Source organism: Bombina bombina, chromosome 1, assembly GCF_027579735.1.
Source record: "Bombina bombina isolate aBomBom1 chromosome 1, aBomBom1.pri, whole genome shotgun sequence".
Lineage (NCBI taxonomy): Eukaryota > Metazoa > Chordata > Amphibia > Anura > Bombinatoridae > Bombina > Bombina bombina.
Window position 1 is genome coordinate 429,032,832 of NC_069499.1, and position 20,913 is coordinate 429,053,744.

Genomic DNA, 20,913 nt, shown 5'->3' on the forward strand with positions numbered 1-20,913 from the left:
TGACTTGCACTTCTCATTACATACTCCCTAGAGAATCCAAAACACTGGATATCAATGGAACATAGTAAAATGTCGCTCACAGAGAGATTGGTCAATCCGAGACATGTGACACGGAACTTATTGGACAAACCGGAGCCAGGCCTTTACATACGAAGCATTGAAAACAACGCTCTCTATCAGATTGATGAGAACATATGACCACGCATCATCTGGCGGACCTGAAAAGAAACTGCTTAAAACCAGGACTTGAAAGGGAACTTTATTTTCCTCCCCTCTGATTGGCCAAAAAGCTTTTTTTCATTTATACCAATCCGATTTGATAAATTATTGAGAATTTAAGCGCCAAAAGCTTAAATACAAAATAAATAAATATCATTCTCAAAACACAATCGGATTGGAATAAATACAAAATTAAAATGTTTTATTTGTGAGTCCTATTCCGGTGTTTACCACCGGAACAGGAACAATGATTACCTGTATAAATACACCTGTAAACACTCCAAAGGCAGCACTTCCAATTGTTTTTACTGCTCTTGAAAAAGACGACACTGTCGTTGAAACGCGTAGAGCCAAGATAAATAAGAGCATTTTATTATGTTTTAATAAATATTTGTTTTTTACCACAACAAGTATTTTTGCTGCCTTTTTGGAAGTAATTTCAAACTACACAATACGTTCTGAGGAGCCGGATTCCGAAATTTATCGGAGTGAGTATATTGCACTTTTTATCAAGCAAAAGATTCAATTACCTGCAGTGCAATTTTCATTATCCACAGACACAAATACAGTGTGGAAATTGGGAAAGTTGAGACAGAGAAACCTTTCGAAGAAGCTGAACTCTGAATTTTTCGGAGTGAGTATACTGCACATTAATTTGTTGTTAACTTCTGCAAATCACAAGCCAAGTTTTTCTTTCTTCAGTGTGTACGTCCATATACACGAGATTCAAGATCAGCGCCTCTATATTTCCGATTCATGATTCAGATAGAGCATGCGATTTTAAGCACCTTTCTAATTTACTCCTATTATCAATTTTTCTTTGTTCTCATACTGTAAGCTTTAGAGCCAGACCATTTTTTTTTCCAGCACCTGGGTAGCATGTGCTGATTTGTGGCTAAATGTAGCAAAACAATCAGCAAGCACTACCGAGGTGCTGAACTAAAAATGGGCCGGCTCCTAACCTTTTATTACTGCTTTTTCAAATCAAGATAACATGAGAACAAAGACAAATTGATAATAGGAGTAAATTGGAAAGTTGCTTAAAATTGCATGCTCTATCTGAATCATGAAAGAAAAAAATTTGGGGTTAGTATCCCTTTAAATACTTTTACAATGTGAGAAATTAGATATGTGCACAAAATTTGGTTCATCTGAAAGATTTGGTTAGGAATTTTCAGCCGATTCGTGTCTTTAGAATTTCGTTCTGGCCGTGTCTGGCTCGTCTGAATATATGGATATGAAATTCATTCAATTAAATAACAGTCAAAGGGTAGAAACATTCCTTTTAGCAACAAAACTACACTACTATGAAATGCCAACAATTGAAAGATGCAGTGCTAACTGTGACACAAGAGCATACAGGAACTAGAACAATGTTTACAAAAAGAATTCAAACAATGAATTTAAATTAAAAGCATTTGATAATTACAGAAGTCATATCAATTATTCACTAGTACTAAATTTTTTCACCACTTTATTGTTCCACAATTCTAACCTTTAACTTCCCTCCAATACAACCTTTCTGTAAAATATTACTTTTTATTTTAATTTTCTAATTCTTTTTCAAATCCCTCATGCTAAAGTACCCACATTTTTCACTTTCTTGCACACCTGCTCCATAGCAATTAGGTATAGTTATTATTGGAGACTCAATTCAGAGAAGGGCAGAAAAAGCAGAAGATGCACCAGCAGTCAGCATAGTTACTGAACTAGGTAGGTCTATAATTACAGTACTTAGACATCATAACTACATCTCCAAGGGAGGAGGACAAACATATGTTTAGAGGTCCTTGGATGATGACCACCACAGAGCAGGAAGGACAAGAGAAAGAGAGGTAGCAGCAGGCAGCAGAGTTACTGAACTAATTAGGCCTTGCAGTACCTAAACTTCAAAAATACACCTCCAATTGAGGAGGACCAGCCTGGTTCGAGTCCCTTGGACACAGCGGCCAGCAGTTCCCTAAGGATTAGGCATTGATAGATCATGACTTGCCACCACAGAGCAGGAAGGGCAGGAGCAGGAGAGGCAGCAGAGTTAACAAACTAGTTAGGACTCCAGTACACAAACCCCAAAAATACACCTCCAAGGGAGGAGGATAAACATGTGTCTTAAGTAGGACAACATCACTACTAGGTGGAAATTGACTTTGGAGATTGTAGAACATTGGAGCAGCAGAGGGCTATCATTCATGCTATGGCCTCAAGTCAATTCATTAGGATTGGGAGCCCATAAGGCAGAGATGAGTTTACCATAATTGATTGGTCAGTTAGACTTTTATGTATACCACAGAAAACTTGAGCCAAAACACTGTCATTCTTAGTCATAGCCTAGTTCACTCATTTCTTGAGCGAGGTGGGTGGCTTCCTTGAAACTCATGAAGTGGTTCCTGGTGGCATACTAAGCAGCACTTGCTAGGAGACTGCAGAAGTAGATGAAAGTTTGCATGGGGAGCATTACATTCAGTAAAAGCTTGCATCCAGAAGTAAAATGGTTTGTAAAAAGTAATTCTATTATTATGACCATAACATTAAGGGAAGTAGCTGATCATGTTTACATTTTTTTCAGACAGGGTATTATTTAGTTGTCACTCAAGAGGCTAATTAGGCAGACTTAGAACTTTGATAAAATCAAAAAAGATAAATGCAAATGTACAGTTATCTATGGGGACATGTATTTAAACTGCATACTGATCATAGACCCTTAACAACTTTAATAACTACAAAAGGACTGGGTCAAGCAGAAAACCACATTGATAGATGGTAAGCTAGACTACCCTCTTTTAGATATGAGTACAGGCCACAAAGTAAAAATGTGACAGCAAATTTCCTGTTTCACTTAACTTTGCCTAAAACCGGATCTTTAACTGGAGGATGATGTAGAGGTTGTTTTACTTCTTAAAAGCACTCTCACTGCAGTAATACAAGAAGAAATTCAAGCTGCCTGTTTAGCATGCCCAATTCAGCAAGCATTATGGGAATTTCTATTAAAGAAATGGACCAGCACTTAAGTTCTAAATGACTTGATTCATCATTGCTGCCTTATTAAAGAGAGGGTAATGAATATCTCTTACAAAGAGAAGTTGTTGTCACTAATGCACTAACTGACTGCTCTACAACTGGATATGATGGTGGAGATGGAGAGAATCAGATCAGGTGGAGACTGCTGGCCTAAAACTCACAATGCATAGCCTCTGTAGTGGGATTTGCTCCTTCAGTATCACCATAGGCTCATAATCAAGTTCCACATGGTCCAGAGTAAAGGGAGGCTATACAAGACATACTGGGAGTCAGAATAATAATACTCATTGCCCAAACCAGGGGACAGAGAAATAATAAAATGTTATTTTATTTCATTGTTCTCTATAAATACTGGTCTCACTGTGTATACAGTGAGAGAAAAGAGTTTTTGAAATTAATATAGAGATTAGCTCTCCCTACAAACTCAGCCCATTTGATAGTTTGTGTTTTTAATTTAAAGAGACAGCTATTTCATATAGAAAATATACCTAAAAGAAAAATGTCCCATATATTTTAAACTCTGCAGCTGGTATAACAAATAATTTTAAACTAATCAATGGGAAAATCATTTTACTGTACACTGTACCCTTCAGTACATCTAAAAATGGCATTAGTATGTTTTGTCTGTGCCCAGAAACAATGTTCTGTGTAAAAAAAAAAACTTGAAATAATGTGAATATTTAACCAAAGAGGCCAGTTTTAGGGTTTCTGAAGTCCTGTATGAGCAGGCACCATGACTTTGCAAGAGCTTTTCACTTTGGATAATATTTCCAGCATTAATGTGATTAATGCTTAAGTGCCCGGATTAAACATGGACTTGTAATATGAGCATGAGTTTCCGTTTTGTGGATTGTTAGTTACAGCAAGTTCACACAAGCTGAGTTGCAATATTTTTTTAAATGTGCTACGCGTTCCAATGGTAAAATAATTGTTAGCGATTGTGCTCCACTATAACTTTGTGTTTCTTTGACAGTTTTTCTATTCCATTGGAGTTGTTTTTGTCTTATCTCATTTTTATTCATGCGCCATTATTGTACCCCATTGGTGTATTCCAAGAAATGCGCACACAAAAAAACATTGCAATGGCCTCAATTTTGTAAATGGATTTTCCTACTTCAAAAAGAGGTTTAAAGAATGTTTACAACAGATTGGGAAAAAAGCCCATTAATTCATATAAAAATGGAAGAAAAGACGACGCTGACACCCCTTACTAGCAGATATAAATATTATTTTCTGCTCAATATATATAGTCCTTTCGTTTGGTCATTTTATTGATAAAACTCTGTTGTCTCTGAAGAGGTTTATTGGCTTTGAAATGAGAGTCAGTTCTATTGACCTTGATCTTTTTTCTTTATTTGTTGGTAATTAAACGTATGTATATGGAAAGAAATTAAATGCAGTGCTAAAGACAAAACATTATTTTCACAATAATATATAGTTCAGTTTCTGATTCATTAATGTTAAATTTTATGACAGCAAACAATTTCAATGTTTTTCACATATGATATTGATCTGGAGGTCAACAATATTCTGAAATAAGCCCTATAGTTTTGAAAAAAAGGTTTTAGATGACTTTCTACTTCTCTGAGACATGCATGTCTAGTAATTTCAACATGGGGATTTTTTTGCAATTGTTTTCAAACTGTTTTCTTACCAAAGGTTATTGTGATGGACAAAGGTTGTTTTACTTGCAGGCAATGGCTGCTTTAAGCAATATTTTGCTATCTCAGAATTGATCTTCAAAACTACATTGCTTTTTATGAGAAAAATTAGCACAATGCTTATATTTTTATTGTCCTGAAAATCATTCTTTAATAACATTATGGGTACATTAAAGGAATATAGGAGCATTGTGTCATCTCTAAATCTATTCATAAGAAGTAAACGATTTGTGTTTGGTAGCTAGGAATTCATTGTTCAAATATTTTTCTGAGACTTAATCATGTTCTGAAAGAAATCCTTTTCAATATTTAAAGCGTTTACTATTTTAGACAGGTCAAGACTACTCTCCATGGATAAATGCATAGATAAAAAAGATTATTGTTTCTCTAAAGCATACCAACAGCATGCTTAGCTTTGTGTAATTACATAATACAATTTGAGCACAGCCTTGAAGATGATTGATTCTCATAAAGCATAACAATGCAGGGACATTTATAAAATGATGCTTGCTTGCATAAGGCATCTCATCATTGTTTAGTCCTTTCGTGAAAATGCTCACTAAATAGGTTCTGACAATACGGACTCATTAATAAAAACACCTTTTCAGCTTAACCTTGTTCATTCACTGATTACATTGGAATAGATCAAAATACATGTTGTTTGTGTTTTTGTTTTTTGTGTGATTCCACCTAAAAAATAATTGTATAGTGAGTTCAGGCTTGCATACCTCTAATCAGAGATTCATATAAAAACAAAATATATCTAATTATAAACGATTTTTAACATGCATTTTTTGTATTGCAATGTTTTAAGCTATCACCTTCTGTGAATAAAATGTATTATTATTTAATATTTTATTCTTATTATTCTTTATAGCTTACAATATCCAGTGTCATGTCAGTATAGAAAGTTCTCATAAAAAATGTAAGGAAACCAACAATGTGAATTTCAATAGGCTGTATTCAATTATATATAGGCTATTCTGTTAAAGAACATGTTATGCTGGGATAAATTGCCTGCACACATTTAGAACTGTACTATTTATTACAAACTGCTTAAACTTTTACTATGATCTTTATAGTAATAATTGTAAAAATAGTATTTAAAAAATAATTAAATAGTTGAAACATAACTCAACAATTGTGTAATTTGTAATACTGCATTTATTTAACATAGAGCAATAAAAAATATTATTATCGGCAGCAGTAAATATAATGCACTGAAGCTTTTGGAAAGCTGGTAGCATTGTAAATATTGTAGGCAACACAACTGCATTTTTTTAATAGTTCCACCATTATCTTACTTCACTGTTAAACCCTTGATCCAACAGTGATTTATTTAAATGCTATAAAATAAGAATATTGTAAATAAAAGAACATGATAGTATATATAATACATAAAACACTTCAGCTTGCAAATTTTACGCTTACAATTAGAATTTATGATTGATTTTTTATAGCTCAATTTGCAAAGTTTTGTAAATCTAGAACAGTTTATAGATAGACACCCTGTGAAGCCTTTAGGCTCCTCTACTGAGACCTATCACAGGCCAGATGTAAATTACTCTGTACACTACTGTAAATTAAATGTTATCTATTTATATTTCTACAATTAGTGTACATTTTTGTATTTAAAGGGACACAGGTCCAAATTAATCTTTCATTATTCAGATATAGCATACGATTTTATACAACTTTCCAATTTCCTACCATTAACATAATGTGCACAGTCCTTTTATATTTACACTTTTTGAGTCACCAGCTCCTACTGAGCATACGTAAGAAGTCACAGAATATACGTATATGCATTTGTCATTGGCTGGTGGCTGTCACATGATACAGGAGTAATGGAAGTAGACATAACTTTGAAACTGATCAGAAAAAAATCTGCTACTCATTTGAAGTCCAGACTGAGTGCTATTGCATTGTCTTTTTATCCTTAATTTGTTGATTATGCAATCTGTATTTACTCATCCTTTAAAGTTACATTTTTCTTATGCCCTACAAGTATGAGTAATGTCTGACCATACCAAGCAAAAGCACAAAATGTAGATATCCTACACTTGAAACCAAACAAAAAAAGCAGAGTATTGAGTTCCATTGAGGTAGGTTCAAGTCACTAACAAATGCAAATAGTCAAAACCAGAAACCTCTGGTGGTTTGCTGAACACTGCAACAGTGGGAGGGCAACAGTATGAGTTACCCCAGTATATTAAATTGCAGATTTAGCACATGTCCAGTATTAGGCAGGTTTTACAACATTATACATAGCAGTGCAATGACATCTCAGATGGGGCTAATAACTCTAGTGCCCTGTAAAAGTGACTATGAACAAGCCTCAACTGGTCATATAACACAGGGTACTGCTGATGGAATTTTATTATTTTAGTATTAATAACCAATATGTGCATGACAAATTAAACATTGTGATAAAACATAAGACAGTGGCAGAAATTATTTGTTTTATTTTGTGGAACATTTTATATGATGTTGCAAAAACCATGGTGCTCATAGTGATGATCCTCATTCGTATTGGTTCACAAGGAGCTACTTAAATTGACAGCAGTCATTGGATGGAAAACCTTTACTACACAAAATGTGTTCATAATAGGTTAAATATTTATAAACATTAGGTCTTGCAGCAAGATTAACTTATGAAAATAACCTTTGGAATATTTTCCTTTGTAAACTCCTCTGGCTGCCCCCATGACTGCACTATTGTATTCTTAAAATCATCAGCAGATAGTAAAGCCAAATAGAAGACTACTGACCTCATTACATTTGTACTTAGTGTGCTCCAGAACCAGAATCTGCCTGCCTTTCCAGCTTCTCAGAGCAAAAATTATGTGTATAGGTTGTGGCTTCTCTCAAACTGGCATGCCAACAGGCAGAAATTCATCAACATGCAGAATGGTAAAGGACGTGGGAAGGCAGCACTAATTTCATGGGCTGTACTGGCTGCTGTTACAGAGAAACAAAATATACACCCATAACGGAAGCTGGAATATCTTTCAAAGAAATTACTTCAAAGATAATATAAAGCAAGGCACACTAATTTAAAACTATATTTAAGCTATTATGGACACACTTTGCATATTACAATTTTTTTTATCTAACATTTACTGTTCATTTTAACAAAGGGGTAAGGTGTTGTCATGTCATGAAATGGTGTTATGAAAGCATTTTATGGGTATCAAATAAGTCAGTAGGGTTATATATGCTTTTATGTTAAGTATTCAGGAGTCCTTTTCTACCACAACCTTTTGATTGATTTCTTATTTTATTGTTTAGTTATGTGAGCATTTTGATGATGATCGTGTCTTCTACTGTGCTGTACGCCATAGATGTTTCTCATTTTGGTTATGGGTATATAGGCTTTCCTTATCAGAAGGGAATTCCTATCTATCCTGATATAACAATTTTGATGGGTACCTAGATTGCTTTTAGCAATGTAATTTAAACAATAATAATCAAAACCTAATCAAGGCATATCACAATAAATACATACAGTATATGTTTATATTAATTGAGGTATGCATACTATTTTAGTGAATGAAGGAAATATATGACTTAATATAAGCATGAATGTAGTCCTATGTAAATTCGGTTACATTTAGCCTCATATTCCCTTTTACACATGCACATACTTATAAATCATTTAAGTTGAACATTTCATGTGATCTGAAGACCTAATATAAACTTGCTAATGATAATTATAATACCGATGCAGATTTAGTCATTTCAAGAAAGGCATGGAGTCATAATTAGTGTATGAATAGCCTTAACATTATATTATTAGGAAGCTAGGATGAAACTTGAAATGAGAAAATCAAGCGTGATGGGAGAAAACATGAAATACATGCATAATTCAAACTGAAAAAAAAAGAAAAAAAAAGATTGTAACCAGAATCAATAATTGTTAGAAAAAAAAAATATATCCTGGAGTAAGTCTATATGGAATCATACAGTTAATTTGTTGGAGTTATAATAACATTCTTGGTGACTTATTGCTAATAAAGACTTAACTGCAAATAACTACTATTTGCTTCTGGACACTTCTGTGGAATTACAAGTTGTCATATGGGACTTTAATCTCAAACTTAATAGAGGGAAAAAAATAAGCTGTGATGGAACACAGTCAGAACACCGAATTCATTCTTTTTCTGCTGTCCTCTTTCCATCCTTTTATACATTCTTTTTATTTTTTACCAGAGCATAAGTTAAGCCAGTTAAAAGGAAGTGAGTTTCTTTACCCATGTTTTCATTATATTCCCATCTGGTCGTTAGCTAATGACTATGCTTCCTGGTTGACTGGAATCATATCACTTAAAAGTTCAATATATAATAAATAATATTAAAAAAAATTGCAGCATCAAAAGAAATCATGCAAAAATTTTTGATTATTTTTAGCTCATATATTATAATGTAGGAGGCCCTCCTTCACATCAATAATCTTGCATAGTGAGATAAACATCTTTCAAACTAAAATTTGTGTTCCAAACATTTTTTTAGGGACCTCTCCAGACTGACGAGACGTCTTAGATCATCTCAATTGAGCGGGGAACATTGAAATATCATGGCCTTAAATTTCTTTACTCTATCTAGTAAGCAAACAATGAAATATATTAACATTTGATTTCAGAAATATGCTAGGTGTTGTAGCTACAGATCAGAACACAAATAGTAATCCAATAAGGAGTGGCAATTCCACAACTTGCCAATCACCATCATGTTCTGCTCAGGAGCTACAAGGTTAGAGTCTCCAAAATGGAACGTTACCTATATGTTTAACCCTTTTAAGGGTACTGAACATATAGGGGTTGATTACAATCTTTCCGATTCCCCTTATCTGCAGTGTTTCAGCTCCTGACCCATGTTTTTCAAGTTCTGAGTGATCACAATCCAAGCAATAACGCCATTGCATTATTTGGAAATATTTTAATGGGATAACAGGAGAATTTCCCATATGACACATGAACTGTAATGGCTTTGGCAGTTACAATCCTCCAGACCAGGGACTAGATTACAAGTGGCGCACTAACATTTGCACGTGTGCAATAATAGTTGAAAGTAAATGCATTCGCTCAAGCGCAGTCAAATTTAACGCCCATCTGGTTAGTATGACTGAAGACCTTGCGTAAAGTGTTAGGGCTAAAAATGTGCATCAGACACAACAAAAATACATTAAAATATACTGTTGCACTCATATAAACACTATAGGGCATATTTATCAATGTGCGAGCGGACATGATACGAAGTAGCATATCATGTCTGCCGCACATGATAGCGGACATGATACGAAGTAGCATATCATGTCTGCCGCACATGATAAACATTGATAAATGCTGACAGTGTATGCTGGTGAACTGCTGGTGCAGTGCCACCCCTTGCAGCTTCGTGGCCAATCGGCCGATAGCAGAGGGTGTCAATCAACCTGATCGTATTCAATCGGGTTGATTTCTGTCAGCCGCCTCAGAGCAGACAGACAAGTTATGAAGCAGCGGTCTTTAGACCGCTGATTCATAACGTCTATTTCCGGCGAGCCTGAAGGAGCTTGATAAATATGCCCCTATGTGATAAAAATTCATGTAAATATTCATAAATGTTTTTTAAAAGGGTTCAAAGGTATATGATATATGGCTATGTATTTGATTGCAAAGGACTATAATATACATATGGACTAGATTATAAGTGGCGCAATTTTGTTTTTTGAAGTCAATGGAGAAAAAAAAAATTGTTGAAAAAAACAAACACCCATTGCGCATACAACATAGCATATTCATAATTTTGCATAAGAAAATGTGAAATATTTACAGTAAATACATTCTTAAAATCTTAATTAAATATGAATATTGCATAAATATGTATTATCATGTTTTTATCTGCTTAATGACAAAGGGATATAATGCACTTACATAAATATATAACAATATATATATATATATATATATATATATATATATATATATATATATATATATATATATACTGTATATATATATATATATATATTTATATATGTGTACATATATATTAATGTTTTTCTATGTGTATATATGAATGTGTCTCAATGTTAAAACCATTTGCCTGCCTTTTTTTCTAACACCTGAGATCTCCAATCTTTGAGCTCTTATAACTTTTTTGTGCAATATTTTTTTTAAATAATTTTTATTAGACAGTGTTAATATGAGTGTACCTGTACTTTGTAATGCATTTTTTAAGTGTTTTGTGCAACTTTTTTGTTTCGGAAAACAGTTTACCACAGCTCTGAGATCGCTGTGGATTGAAGTATAAAGGACACTGAACCCAAATTTTTTCTTTCGTGATTCAGATAGAGCATGCAACTTTAAGCAACTTTCTAATTTACTCCTATTATCAATTTATCTTCGTTCTCTTGCTATCTTTATTTGAAAAAAAAGGCATCTAAGCTTTTTTTTTATTAAAAAAAAAAAACCCAGGTTGTTCACCAAAAATGGGCCGGCATCTAAACTTACATTTTTGCATTTCAAATAAAGTTACCAAGAGAATGAAGAACATTTGATAATAGTAGTAAATTAGAAAGTTGCTTAAAACTTCATGCTCTATCTGAATCACGAAAGAAAAAATTTGGGTTCAGCATCCCTTTAATTGCACTAGCGCAATCATGATTTCGAGTTATCTATTGTCAGTAGTGCAAAAATTAAGTTATTACAAATGAGAACATTAATGTTAAAGGGACATAATACTCATATGCTAAATCACTTGAAACTGATGCAGTATAACTGTAAAAAGCTGACAGGAAAATATCACCTGAGCATCTCTATGTAAAAAAGGAAGATATTTTACCTCACAATTTCCTCAGCTCAGCAGAGTAAGTCCTGTGTAAAAAGTTATACTTCAGCTGCTGCCCAGCTGCAGGTAAAAAACTAATAATAATGAAGAAATGAACAGCAGCCAATCAGCATCAGCAGTGCTGAGGTCATGAACTCTTTTACTATGATCTCATGAGATTTCACTTTACTCTCATGAGATGTCATAGTAAACTTCCTTAAACTGAATAGGGAAATAATATGAGTGTGCACGAAGCTCACTCCCTTAGCTGTCCCGGGACAGACATACTGATTTGCTGCTTATATCTCTTTGCAATGGGGTTTGAATACTTAGGACATTTTAAGGTAAAATATCTTTCTTTTTTAAATAGAGATGTTCAGGTGATATTTTCTAGTCAGCTTTTTACAGCTATGCTGCATCACTTTCAAGTGTTTCAACATTTGGGTATCATGGCCCTTTAATTCTACTTATAGTCCATAAATAAAGTTGGTATTAATGCTCTCATTTGTTAAAGCACATCATTTCCACAGAAAATTATTATTATTCCACTTTTTTTAACTACTTAGAAGTTTCTGGGTGAGATTACATATGAGGCGCAAGCGTCAGCGTAACTGCTGAAACCTGCGTCGCCCAGAATTTCACTCTGCACATCGGGGAATCACATAAAGCCCACCAGTAGTTAATAAACTGCCGTAAGTTGGATAAACTAGCAGAAATACACATTTCTGGAGTCGCCAGTGATTTACGGTAGTTTAGAAACTGCCGGCGCCTTAGAAAATTAAAAAAAAGTTAAAATCTCCCGTAAAAGTCTAACCCGCCTTCCAAAAATAAACCCGACACGTCAAAATCCCTGTATCTGCAATCCCCCCACATCGCAACTAACAATAAAAGTGTTAACCCTTAAACCGCCAACCCCCACAACGCAATCTACCAAATTAAACTATTAACCCCTAATATGCCATTCACCCACATCGCAATCTACCTAATAAAAGTATTAACCCCTAATCCCCCATCCTCCACATCACAAAGTAACTAATTAAGCAATTAACCCCAAAACCGCCAACCCCCCATATCACAATAAACCTAATTAATCTATTAACTCCTTAACTGCCAACCCCCCACAATGCAAATAACTAATTTAATTACTAAGCCCCCTAACCTAACACTCCCTAAATTAATCCCACTTACATAAAATTAAAAAATTCTAAATTACAATTAAAATAAAAAACTAACATTACTTTAAAAATAAAAAAATAGTTTAAATTAATCTAGAATTACAAAAAATAAAGTCTAACGTTACATAAGAAAAAATAAACCAAATTATTAAAAATAAAAAATAAACCTAATCCCTATGAAAATAAAAAGCCCCCCAAAATAAAAACACCCTCTAATCTAAACTAAACTACCAATAGCCCTTAAAATGGCCTTTTGTGGAGCATTGCCCTAAGTTAAACAGCTCTTTTACATTTAAAACATATTAAGTCCCCCCTAACATTAAACCCCCCCCACCCACCAAAACCCCCAAAAACAAAACAAAACAAATACTAAAAAATTCTAAACTACTGTTCAAATCAGCCAATAGCATTTCAGTAGCTCTCATCCTATTGGCTGATTTGAAAATGTCAGCCAATAGGAATGCAAGGTACCCCATTTTTAAACGGGTACCTTGCATTCAATCTTCAGTGTGCAGCGGTGATCGTACAAAGAGGATCTCAATGCTGGGTGGCTCTGCGGTCTCCGGTCTTGTTCCGTGGTCACCTCCATTCTGCACCGGCTTGGTCCTGGATGAAGATAGAAGAGGTCGCTGTGCTTGAAAAAGATGTCGCTGCCTCCATGAAGACTTCACTGCCGCATGGAAGAAGACCTTCTCTGCCGGAATTCAGGAACGGTGAGTACCTATTTAGGGGTTAAAATTAGGTTTTTTTCTTTTGTTGTTTTTTTTTAGATTAGAGCTTTTAATGGGCTGAAAAAGAGCGGAATGCCCTTTTAAGGGCAGTAATAGAGCTGAATGCCCTTTTAAGGGCAATGCCCATACAAATGCCCCTTTAGGGGCAATGGGTAGTTTAGAATTTTTTATTTTGTGTGTTTGGTGGGTGGTGGGTTTTACTGTTAGGGGGGACTTAGTATTTTTTAAATGTAAAAGAGCTGTTTAACTTAGGGCAATGCCCTACAAAAGGCCCTTTTAAGGGCTATTGGAAGTTTAGTTTAGAATAGGAGGTGTTTTTATTTTGGGGGGCTTTTTTATTTTCATAGGAATTAGGTTTAATTTTTTTATTTTGGATAATTTGGTTTACATGGTAATCTTATGTTTTTTATTTTAATTGTAATTAAGTTTTTTTATTTTAGGTAATTGGGGTTAATTTAAGGGGGTGTTAGGTTAGGGGGCTTCGCAATTAAATTAGTTATTTGCATTGGGGCGTTGGTGGTTTAGGGGTTAATAGTGTAATTAGCTTTATTGCGTTGTGGGGGGTTGGTGGATTAGGTGTTAATATGTTAATTAGACACTTTGCGATTGGGGGGATGGCAGATTAGGGGTTAATATATTTATTAGGTAGTTTGTGATGTTGGGGTTGGTAGATTTATGGGATAATACTTTTATTAGGTAGATTGCAATGTGGGGGATGGCGGATTAGGGGTTAATCACTTTATTAGGTAGTTTGCGATGTGGAGGTTGGCGGATTAGGGGTTAATATATTTTAATAGTTATTGCGGTGGGGGAGATGGCGGTTGACAGGTAGATATTGCACATAGATATTACAACAACCATGGTGTTGGTTAATACTTTCAGGGAGTTACGGTGCTCACATTTTCAGCACAAGGCTTGCTTTACCTGCCTATGTGTGGCGAGGTGAAAATTGAGTAAGATTTCTCTATTTTCACCGCGTAAATCCTTGCACTGAATATGTGATAACCGATTTGAGACATTGTTATATGTTAGTTTATGGGAGTAAAATTAGCGGGCGACAGGTGAAATATACGCGCCTCATTTATATATATATATATATATATATATATATATATATATATATATATGCAATACCAGACTAAAAACCGGCAGACTAAATCTCACCCTGTTTCTTCACAATAACATTTACCACTCCTATAACATATATCACAAATTCTGTTGGCACTGTATTAGTTCCATTACAAATACAACATAGGAGCGCACTCTCTGAAGTCCATTCAAATAACCAGTTTGTACATTTTTACCATTGATACAACAAATAATTCTGTAATGCAGTTATTCTTAATTCAAATCCACAAGCTGCTTTCCCTTTCCACTACTCTTCAGATATTGAAACTCTGCAGACAATGTATGAAAGGGAAAAGGCAACAGATAGAGCGCATCAAATATTATAATACCATAAAAAATGTAATAAGAAACTACTTATAAAAAGGGTGTTATATACAAAATAAATGAATTTAATGTGTGAAAGCTCTTTTTTGTGTCAGTCTCCATCAGCTATACTACAAGCACCCTTAAAGACAATCTTCAGGACTAATTCAGCAGGTCAACAACATGTACCTAAAAGGATTTTAATTTTTATGAAAACGTTTTAATATATCCATATAGTATACAATGAGGAACATTCTATTTCCAGCATGGAATAACTGAGGAAATACATGAAAATAATTTCTAGCAGGTGATGCCTGAGGAAACAGATGAAAATAGTTTAAGAATTACAAACACATTGCATATTTTATTTTATAATATGTTTAATGTTTTAATAAAATATACTGCATCAATTTAAGTAAATATTAAGAAGTTATTTTATAAAACAGGTCATGAGGACTGACTAAGAGCACCTCCAATTGCATAGTTCATAGGGGCTTAACCAAACAAAAACACACATGCGTAGTGGGACAGAATACAGTAGTTTGTGCTAACACAGGCAATTATTATCTAGTCTTGCTAGCTCATATTTTAAGAGAAAAATAATGTCCCTCTTAATCATTATATTTGAAAAGGAGCCAACGATTTGTAGCAAGAGCTTTTTCTGTCATTGGAATCAAGTCTAATGTTTTTTTTTTCCTTGTTTGTGGACCAGTAGTGAGTAGTTCTGGATTTGCTAAAGCTTTCTGTCCATAAAATAGCTTACTGTTCCTAAAGACAGAGATGGTGGGAAGGGTCAGTGGGCAAGGAGGGAAAATGTATTTCTATTTTTTTCAATGTGGGTTTCAAGCATATAGATTGTTCTGCTTTAGCACCCCAATGGTCATCAGTACATCTGCTTCTGCTTATATGCCTGTCAAATGCCACTGTATTTAATGAATGGGGACAGTTGCTCCTAAGGAGACCATATTCCCGAAGACATCATACAACACACTCACAATATCCCTCACATGATAGAGGGGATTACCCATTTTCAAATTAGATGTTCTCATGCTCCTTGTAAGGTACAGGCAGTCTGGGTGTGTGGCTTGATGGGAAGGGTGGGGCGGGTTTGAAGTGTTCATTTTAGTTATTCGACGAGTTACAGTGATATGAGGGGTGGCCTTTAAAATAAGTGGTTTTATGCTGCTGTAAGCTCGTACTCCAAAATGTACATGTGCGTATGAAGTGGTGTCTAATCCTGAACAAAAGCCGTACACCTGTTTTCTATTAGCAATCAGCAGGGAATTTAAACCAGTGTTTTACCTTGTGTTTGAGTCTATGTCCTGATACTTATTATTTTGTCTGATTCCTGGCTCCTGAACCTGGCTTGTTATTTGATATCCCTTCTGGATCCTCCTTATCTGCTATGTTGCCTGTTTGGCCTCCAAGTTACAGATTCTTTTTCGATTTTTTGAGTACAAAGAACCTCTGCGTACAGAGTACTAAGAGCAGAGTGAAAAATCGGAAGACCGTCAGAAAGATTACTTGCGCAAGTACATCAGAATCCAATACATTACACAGCTGAGGGTAACCGGTGACGTCAGACGCTAAGCTAGCAGCGTGAAGAATCCCGGTGAGTGTGAAGCTGTATCTGCCGAGACCTGCAAGAGCGAGCAGCGAGCAGATTTTGAACCAGGGCGGTAAGAGTGCCTTTGTGGACTGACAACAATTTAATCTGAAGGTAACATTTACTACTATATTCTACAACTTTACGGAATTTACTCCGGGGCCCTAAGGCTTGGGGATCTGATAAAGGACTGTACCTGAATATATAAAACAGTCATTCTGAATACAAAAGACTCAAGTTTAAAACCATGGTCAGAAAAGCCAACTATTAGCTATTGCCAAACACACTCCGCAAGAATTGGAGTTAATACTAAGACTTTCCTTGTTTTATACTTATAGCTACATTGTTTTTAAGACAATATTACAATTTGGAAGACCAGTTAGGTTATTTATATGTTTTTTAAATAGGTTTTTTATGAATGAGAGTATGAATGTAATGTGAAATGTATTACTAGTAGAGTGTATTATAAAATTGTAATAAATAATTTTTATGCAATATTCTGTCCCTGTTGGTATAGAGATTATTTTCTATATATTATTCAAATTTTAAATTTTAAGCATATTATTATTGCTATAAAGTCTGTGATCGAACCTGATGTTTTGTAGAGATAAAAGTGATAAAATTTTTTTGGTTTTTAGGACTAAATACCCACAGCTGTAAGCGCCTCTACAATATACTCTAATTTATTCCCTAAGTTACAGATTCTGTCTGTCTTGCCTCCAAGAAGCCTGTCTGTCTGGCCTCCAAGTCACAGACCCTGTCCGTATTTTCTACAAGTCACAGGGTCTTCCTATCTGGCATCCAAGTCAGATAGCCTGCCGGTCGGGCCTTCAAGTCACAGAGCCTGCCTGTCTGGCTTCCATCACTGAGCCAGCCTGCCTGGCCCCAAAGTCACAAAGGCTGCCACTATCCCCTAGCCTGTCTGTTCTAATTATAAGAGTTGTTCTTGGCTCAACCAGTTCTGTTTCCATTATTCCCATTGAACTGTATACAAGTCTCAGAGCCTTGTTTGCTTATTCTACTTTTATAAGATTTGGTCTTGGTTCATTCAGTCTTGCTTTCTCTATCCACATTAAGCGCCAATTTACGAGTGGAGTACAAAATTGTGCTTTTGCGAGCTCGATATTTGTACTCCACTCGTAACACCAGCACATGCAATTCTGAGCTGGTATTTGAAGTGTCCCAAATTGCAAACACGAGCTTATGTTCACATTGCATGTAAGCTTTGCGCTCAATAGAGCGCATTTCCATAGGCTCCAATGGGAGACACGCATGAGAACACAGCGCAGCGAAGGGGGTAAGTCATGCAGCGATAGGCTGCAGATTTAAATATATATCTATATGAATATACTGTATACATATATATTTTTGTGTTTATATGCATACAGTATATACACATATTAACACATAAATATATATATTATGTATATTAGCATATATATATATTAATAGAGAACGCACAGTTCCCCATAGACCGCTATGTAAAGGCACTTGTCAGCGCCATTTTTTTCACCCCACACCCACACACTTTTACCCCTAAAGTGGTCAAAATGAGTTAAGTCACAGAATTTGTATAACAATACATTTTAACTTCTAATTTTTAATTATTATTTTTTAAGTAACATTATGGCCTTGATTACAAGTGGAGCGATATTGTTAGTGCAGGGTGCGCTACCAGTATTACTGGACCATGCATTCTGGTATTACAAGTCCATGGTAAAACTGAATTACCAGAGAATGTGGCCGACAACCATTTAGCATGACCTATACTTTCAATGGATAGCACAACTGTGCTGAACATTGCTCATATTACAAATGGAAAGTCATGTGTTGTGCTTGAGTACACTACAACATCACTCAAAAAGTTAGAGTGACTTGAGATGTGAAGTAGTGTGTTAGTGCTACATTTAAAAGTATAACAAATCACATGGAAATCCCATTAAAATAAAGTATTACTCATATCTCTCTCTCTCTCTCTCTCTCTCTCTCTCTCTCTCTCTCTCTCTCTCTATATATATATATATATATAATACACACACATATGAAATAAAAAAAGTTTTTTTAAATAAATGTATAAAAAAGATTTAAAAGGAACACAGTATATGACAAGGTGTTTAACTGGGAAGAGCTGAAAGTTGAGTGTGTGTGTATATATATATTACATATATATATATATATATATATATATATATATATATATATATATATATATATATATATATATATATGTAATGTAAGACACAACAAGAGAACTCATCCGGGAAAATAGCCAGGATGAAAAAAGACAGGGATTTCAGCACTCTTTTGAAAATAATCAATATTTTACTAGCACAATATTATATACATAGATTGCAAAGGAGATGACATATATATATATATATATATAGTTATAAATATGGGTAACCTGACATCACCCAAGCGGCTGTGGGAAAAAGCCTGTAGTGTAATTCCCCTATCTACACAAATTTTTTTGCCTCTGCCTAGAGTGTTCAAGGAAGGCTCCCCACCGATCCTCTCGAATCCACCCCAAGTGAACCTTGGGGAATTATATTTACAAGGGGGACTTCACCCCCCTTGAATCCCCCAGGCTGACATAAAAAAAATTGTGAAGATGTGCGAATTACAGTGCATCGTATATATGTTTGGCAGAGTAGATCGGTAGAAGCACTCACTGGACTTCAGAATACTGTGTACAAAAATATTTATTTGTGACATTTCGGGACCTCAAGCGTCCCTTCTTCTGACAACCTGAGAATACAAACATGCAGACTTATAAAGGCCTATGTAACCCTTCCCCAGTATGGCCACCAATTCCTACAGACCATGTGCAAAGATACAAGGGGCTGTACCATAAGACAGCTCAAATGTGAAACATACCACTTTGGTACGAATACATAAAACAAATAAAGCAACTAACGTGCATTAATATTGTTATATCAAAAACGTAAATGCAAAACAACCCTGTGTATTATTAAGACGTGGTGCGAGATCCCACTTACAACCAGCTCACACAAACAGAATGTCCCCAATCCAGCATTCAAATGGAATAGTCCACAGCAACCCTTATTTGTTCAAATAGACCGCCTCATCCCTAATGCTAGTGTAAACATAAACTCAGAATCGGCACTACCAAAAATCCTCAAGGTATATATCATCTGTTAGCCCCAGGGTCAATATCACTACGGAACAGCCATGTAGCTTCCTGAACCACTGTCCATATAAGTACCAATATGCCTCCGATCCGATGTCTCAGCACAACATAAGACATACACTCTCATAGACAGAGGCTGGGGTACCTCCCCCTCAGTCGCAATAGGTCTAGCATCGGGACACCTCCTCTGTGATAGGCTGGGAAGGTGTTGCGCTCACAAATAGCAGCACGATCGCTAAACCCAGCCCATCAACAAACCTGTAGCCCAAGATCAATATCGCTACAGAACAACTGCCCTAATCAATATCACTGTGACTCCATGCCAGTGCGTGATCAGCTGTCTCGGCACTACACAAACCATCAACATGCATAGACAGATGCAGGGGTACCTCCCCCTCGATCGCAATAGGTATACCATAGACACACCTCCCTTCTGATAGGTGGGGAAGGTGTTCCTCTCACCAATGGCCACACTGAGCCCGGAGGTTCAACGTACCTCCTGTCAGTGTTATTATTGTTATCAATCTCAAATGCGGCAAAAGAGGGCGACCCCCAATTATGTCTATTTCCCACATAGATCCAAGTATAACCCGTGCATCACACACGGCTCTCTAAATATCACCATAAGCGCCACTATATGTGAGAAATCATCTTATAAAGATGTGCCCCACCAATGAATGGGTATAGCCAGGTCACCCATATCCATATCACATACTCCTAAACTATAACCAAGTCTATATCGGAGAAACACATAACTTCAACATCCTATAGCAGCCAAGAACCCCTAGGGTCCATTCTATAGAACATATCAAAAACTGTACGAAACAATCAAGAAAACTGGCAGTGAAAAAACTCCATCGCAAAACATAAATAAAAAATAACAAAAAGTTTAGAGAATCAAAAAACTTACTGAATAAATGAACAACCACATTAACCTAACTACCAGGGAAACAATGTATTCAGTGCCTATGACGCTATGAGACTCAAAAAACAGTATAAGACAGGGTGAACCAAATGCACACCCTATGTTCCACCAACCTATTTCTTTTAGTCATCAAACAAACCATTCGTTCAGCCAGAGCGAAGCACACCCTAAATCCGGGAGCGGAGA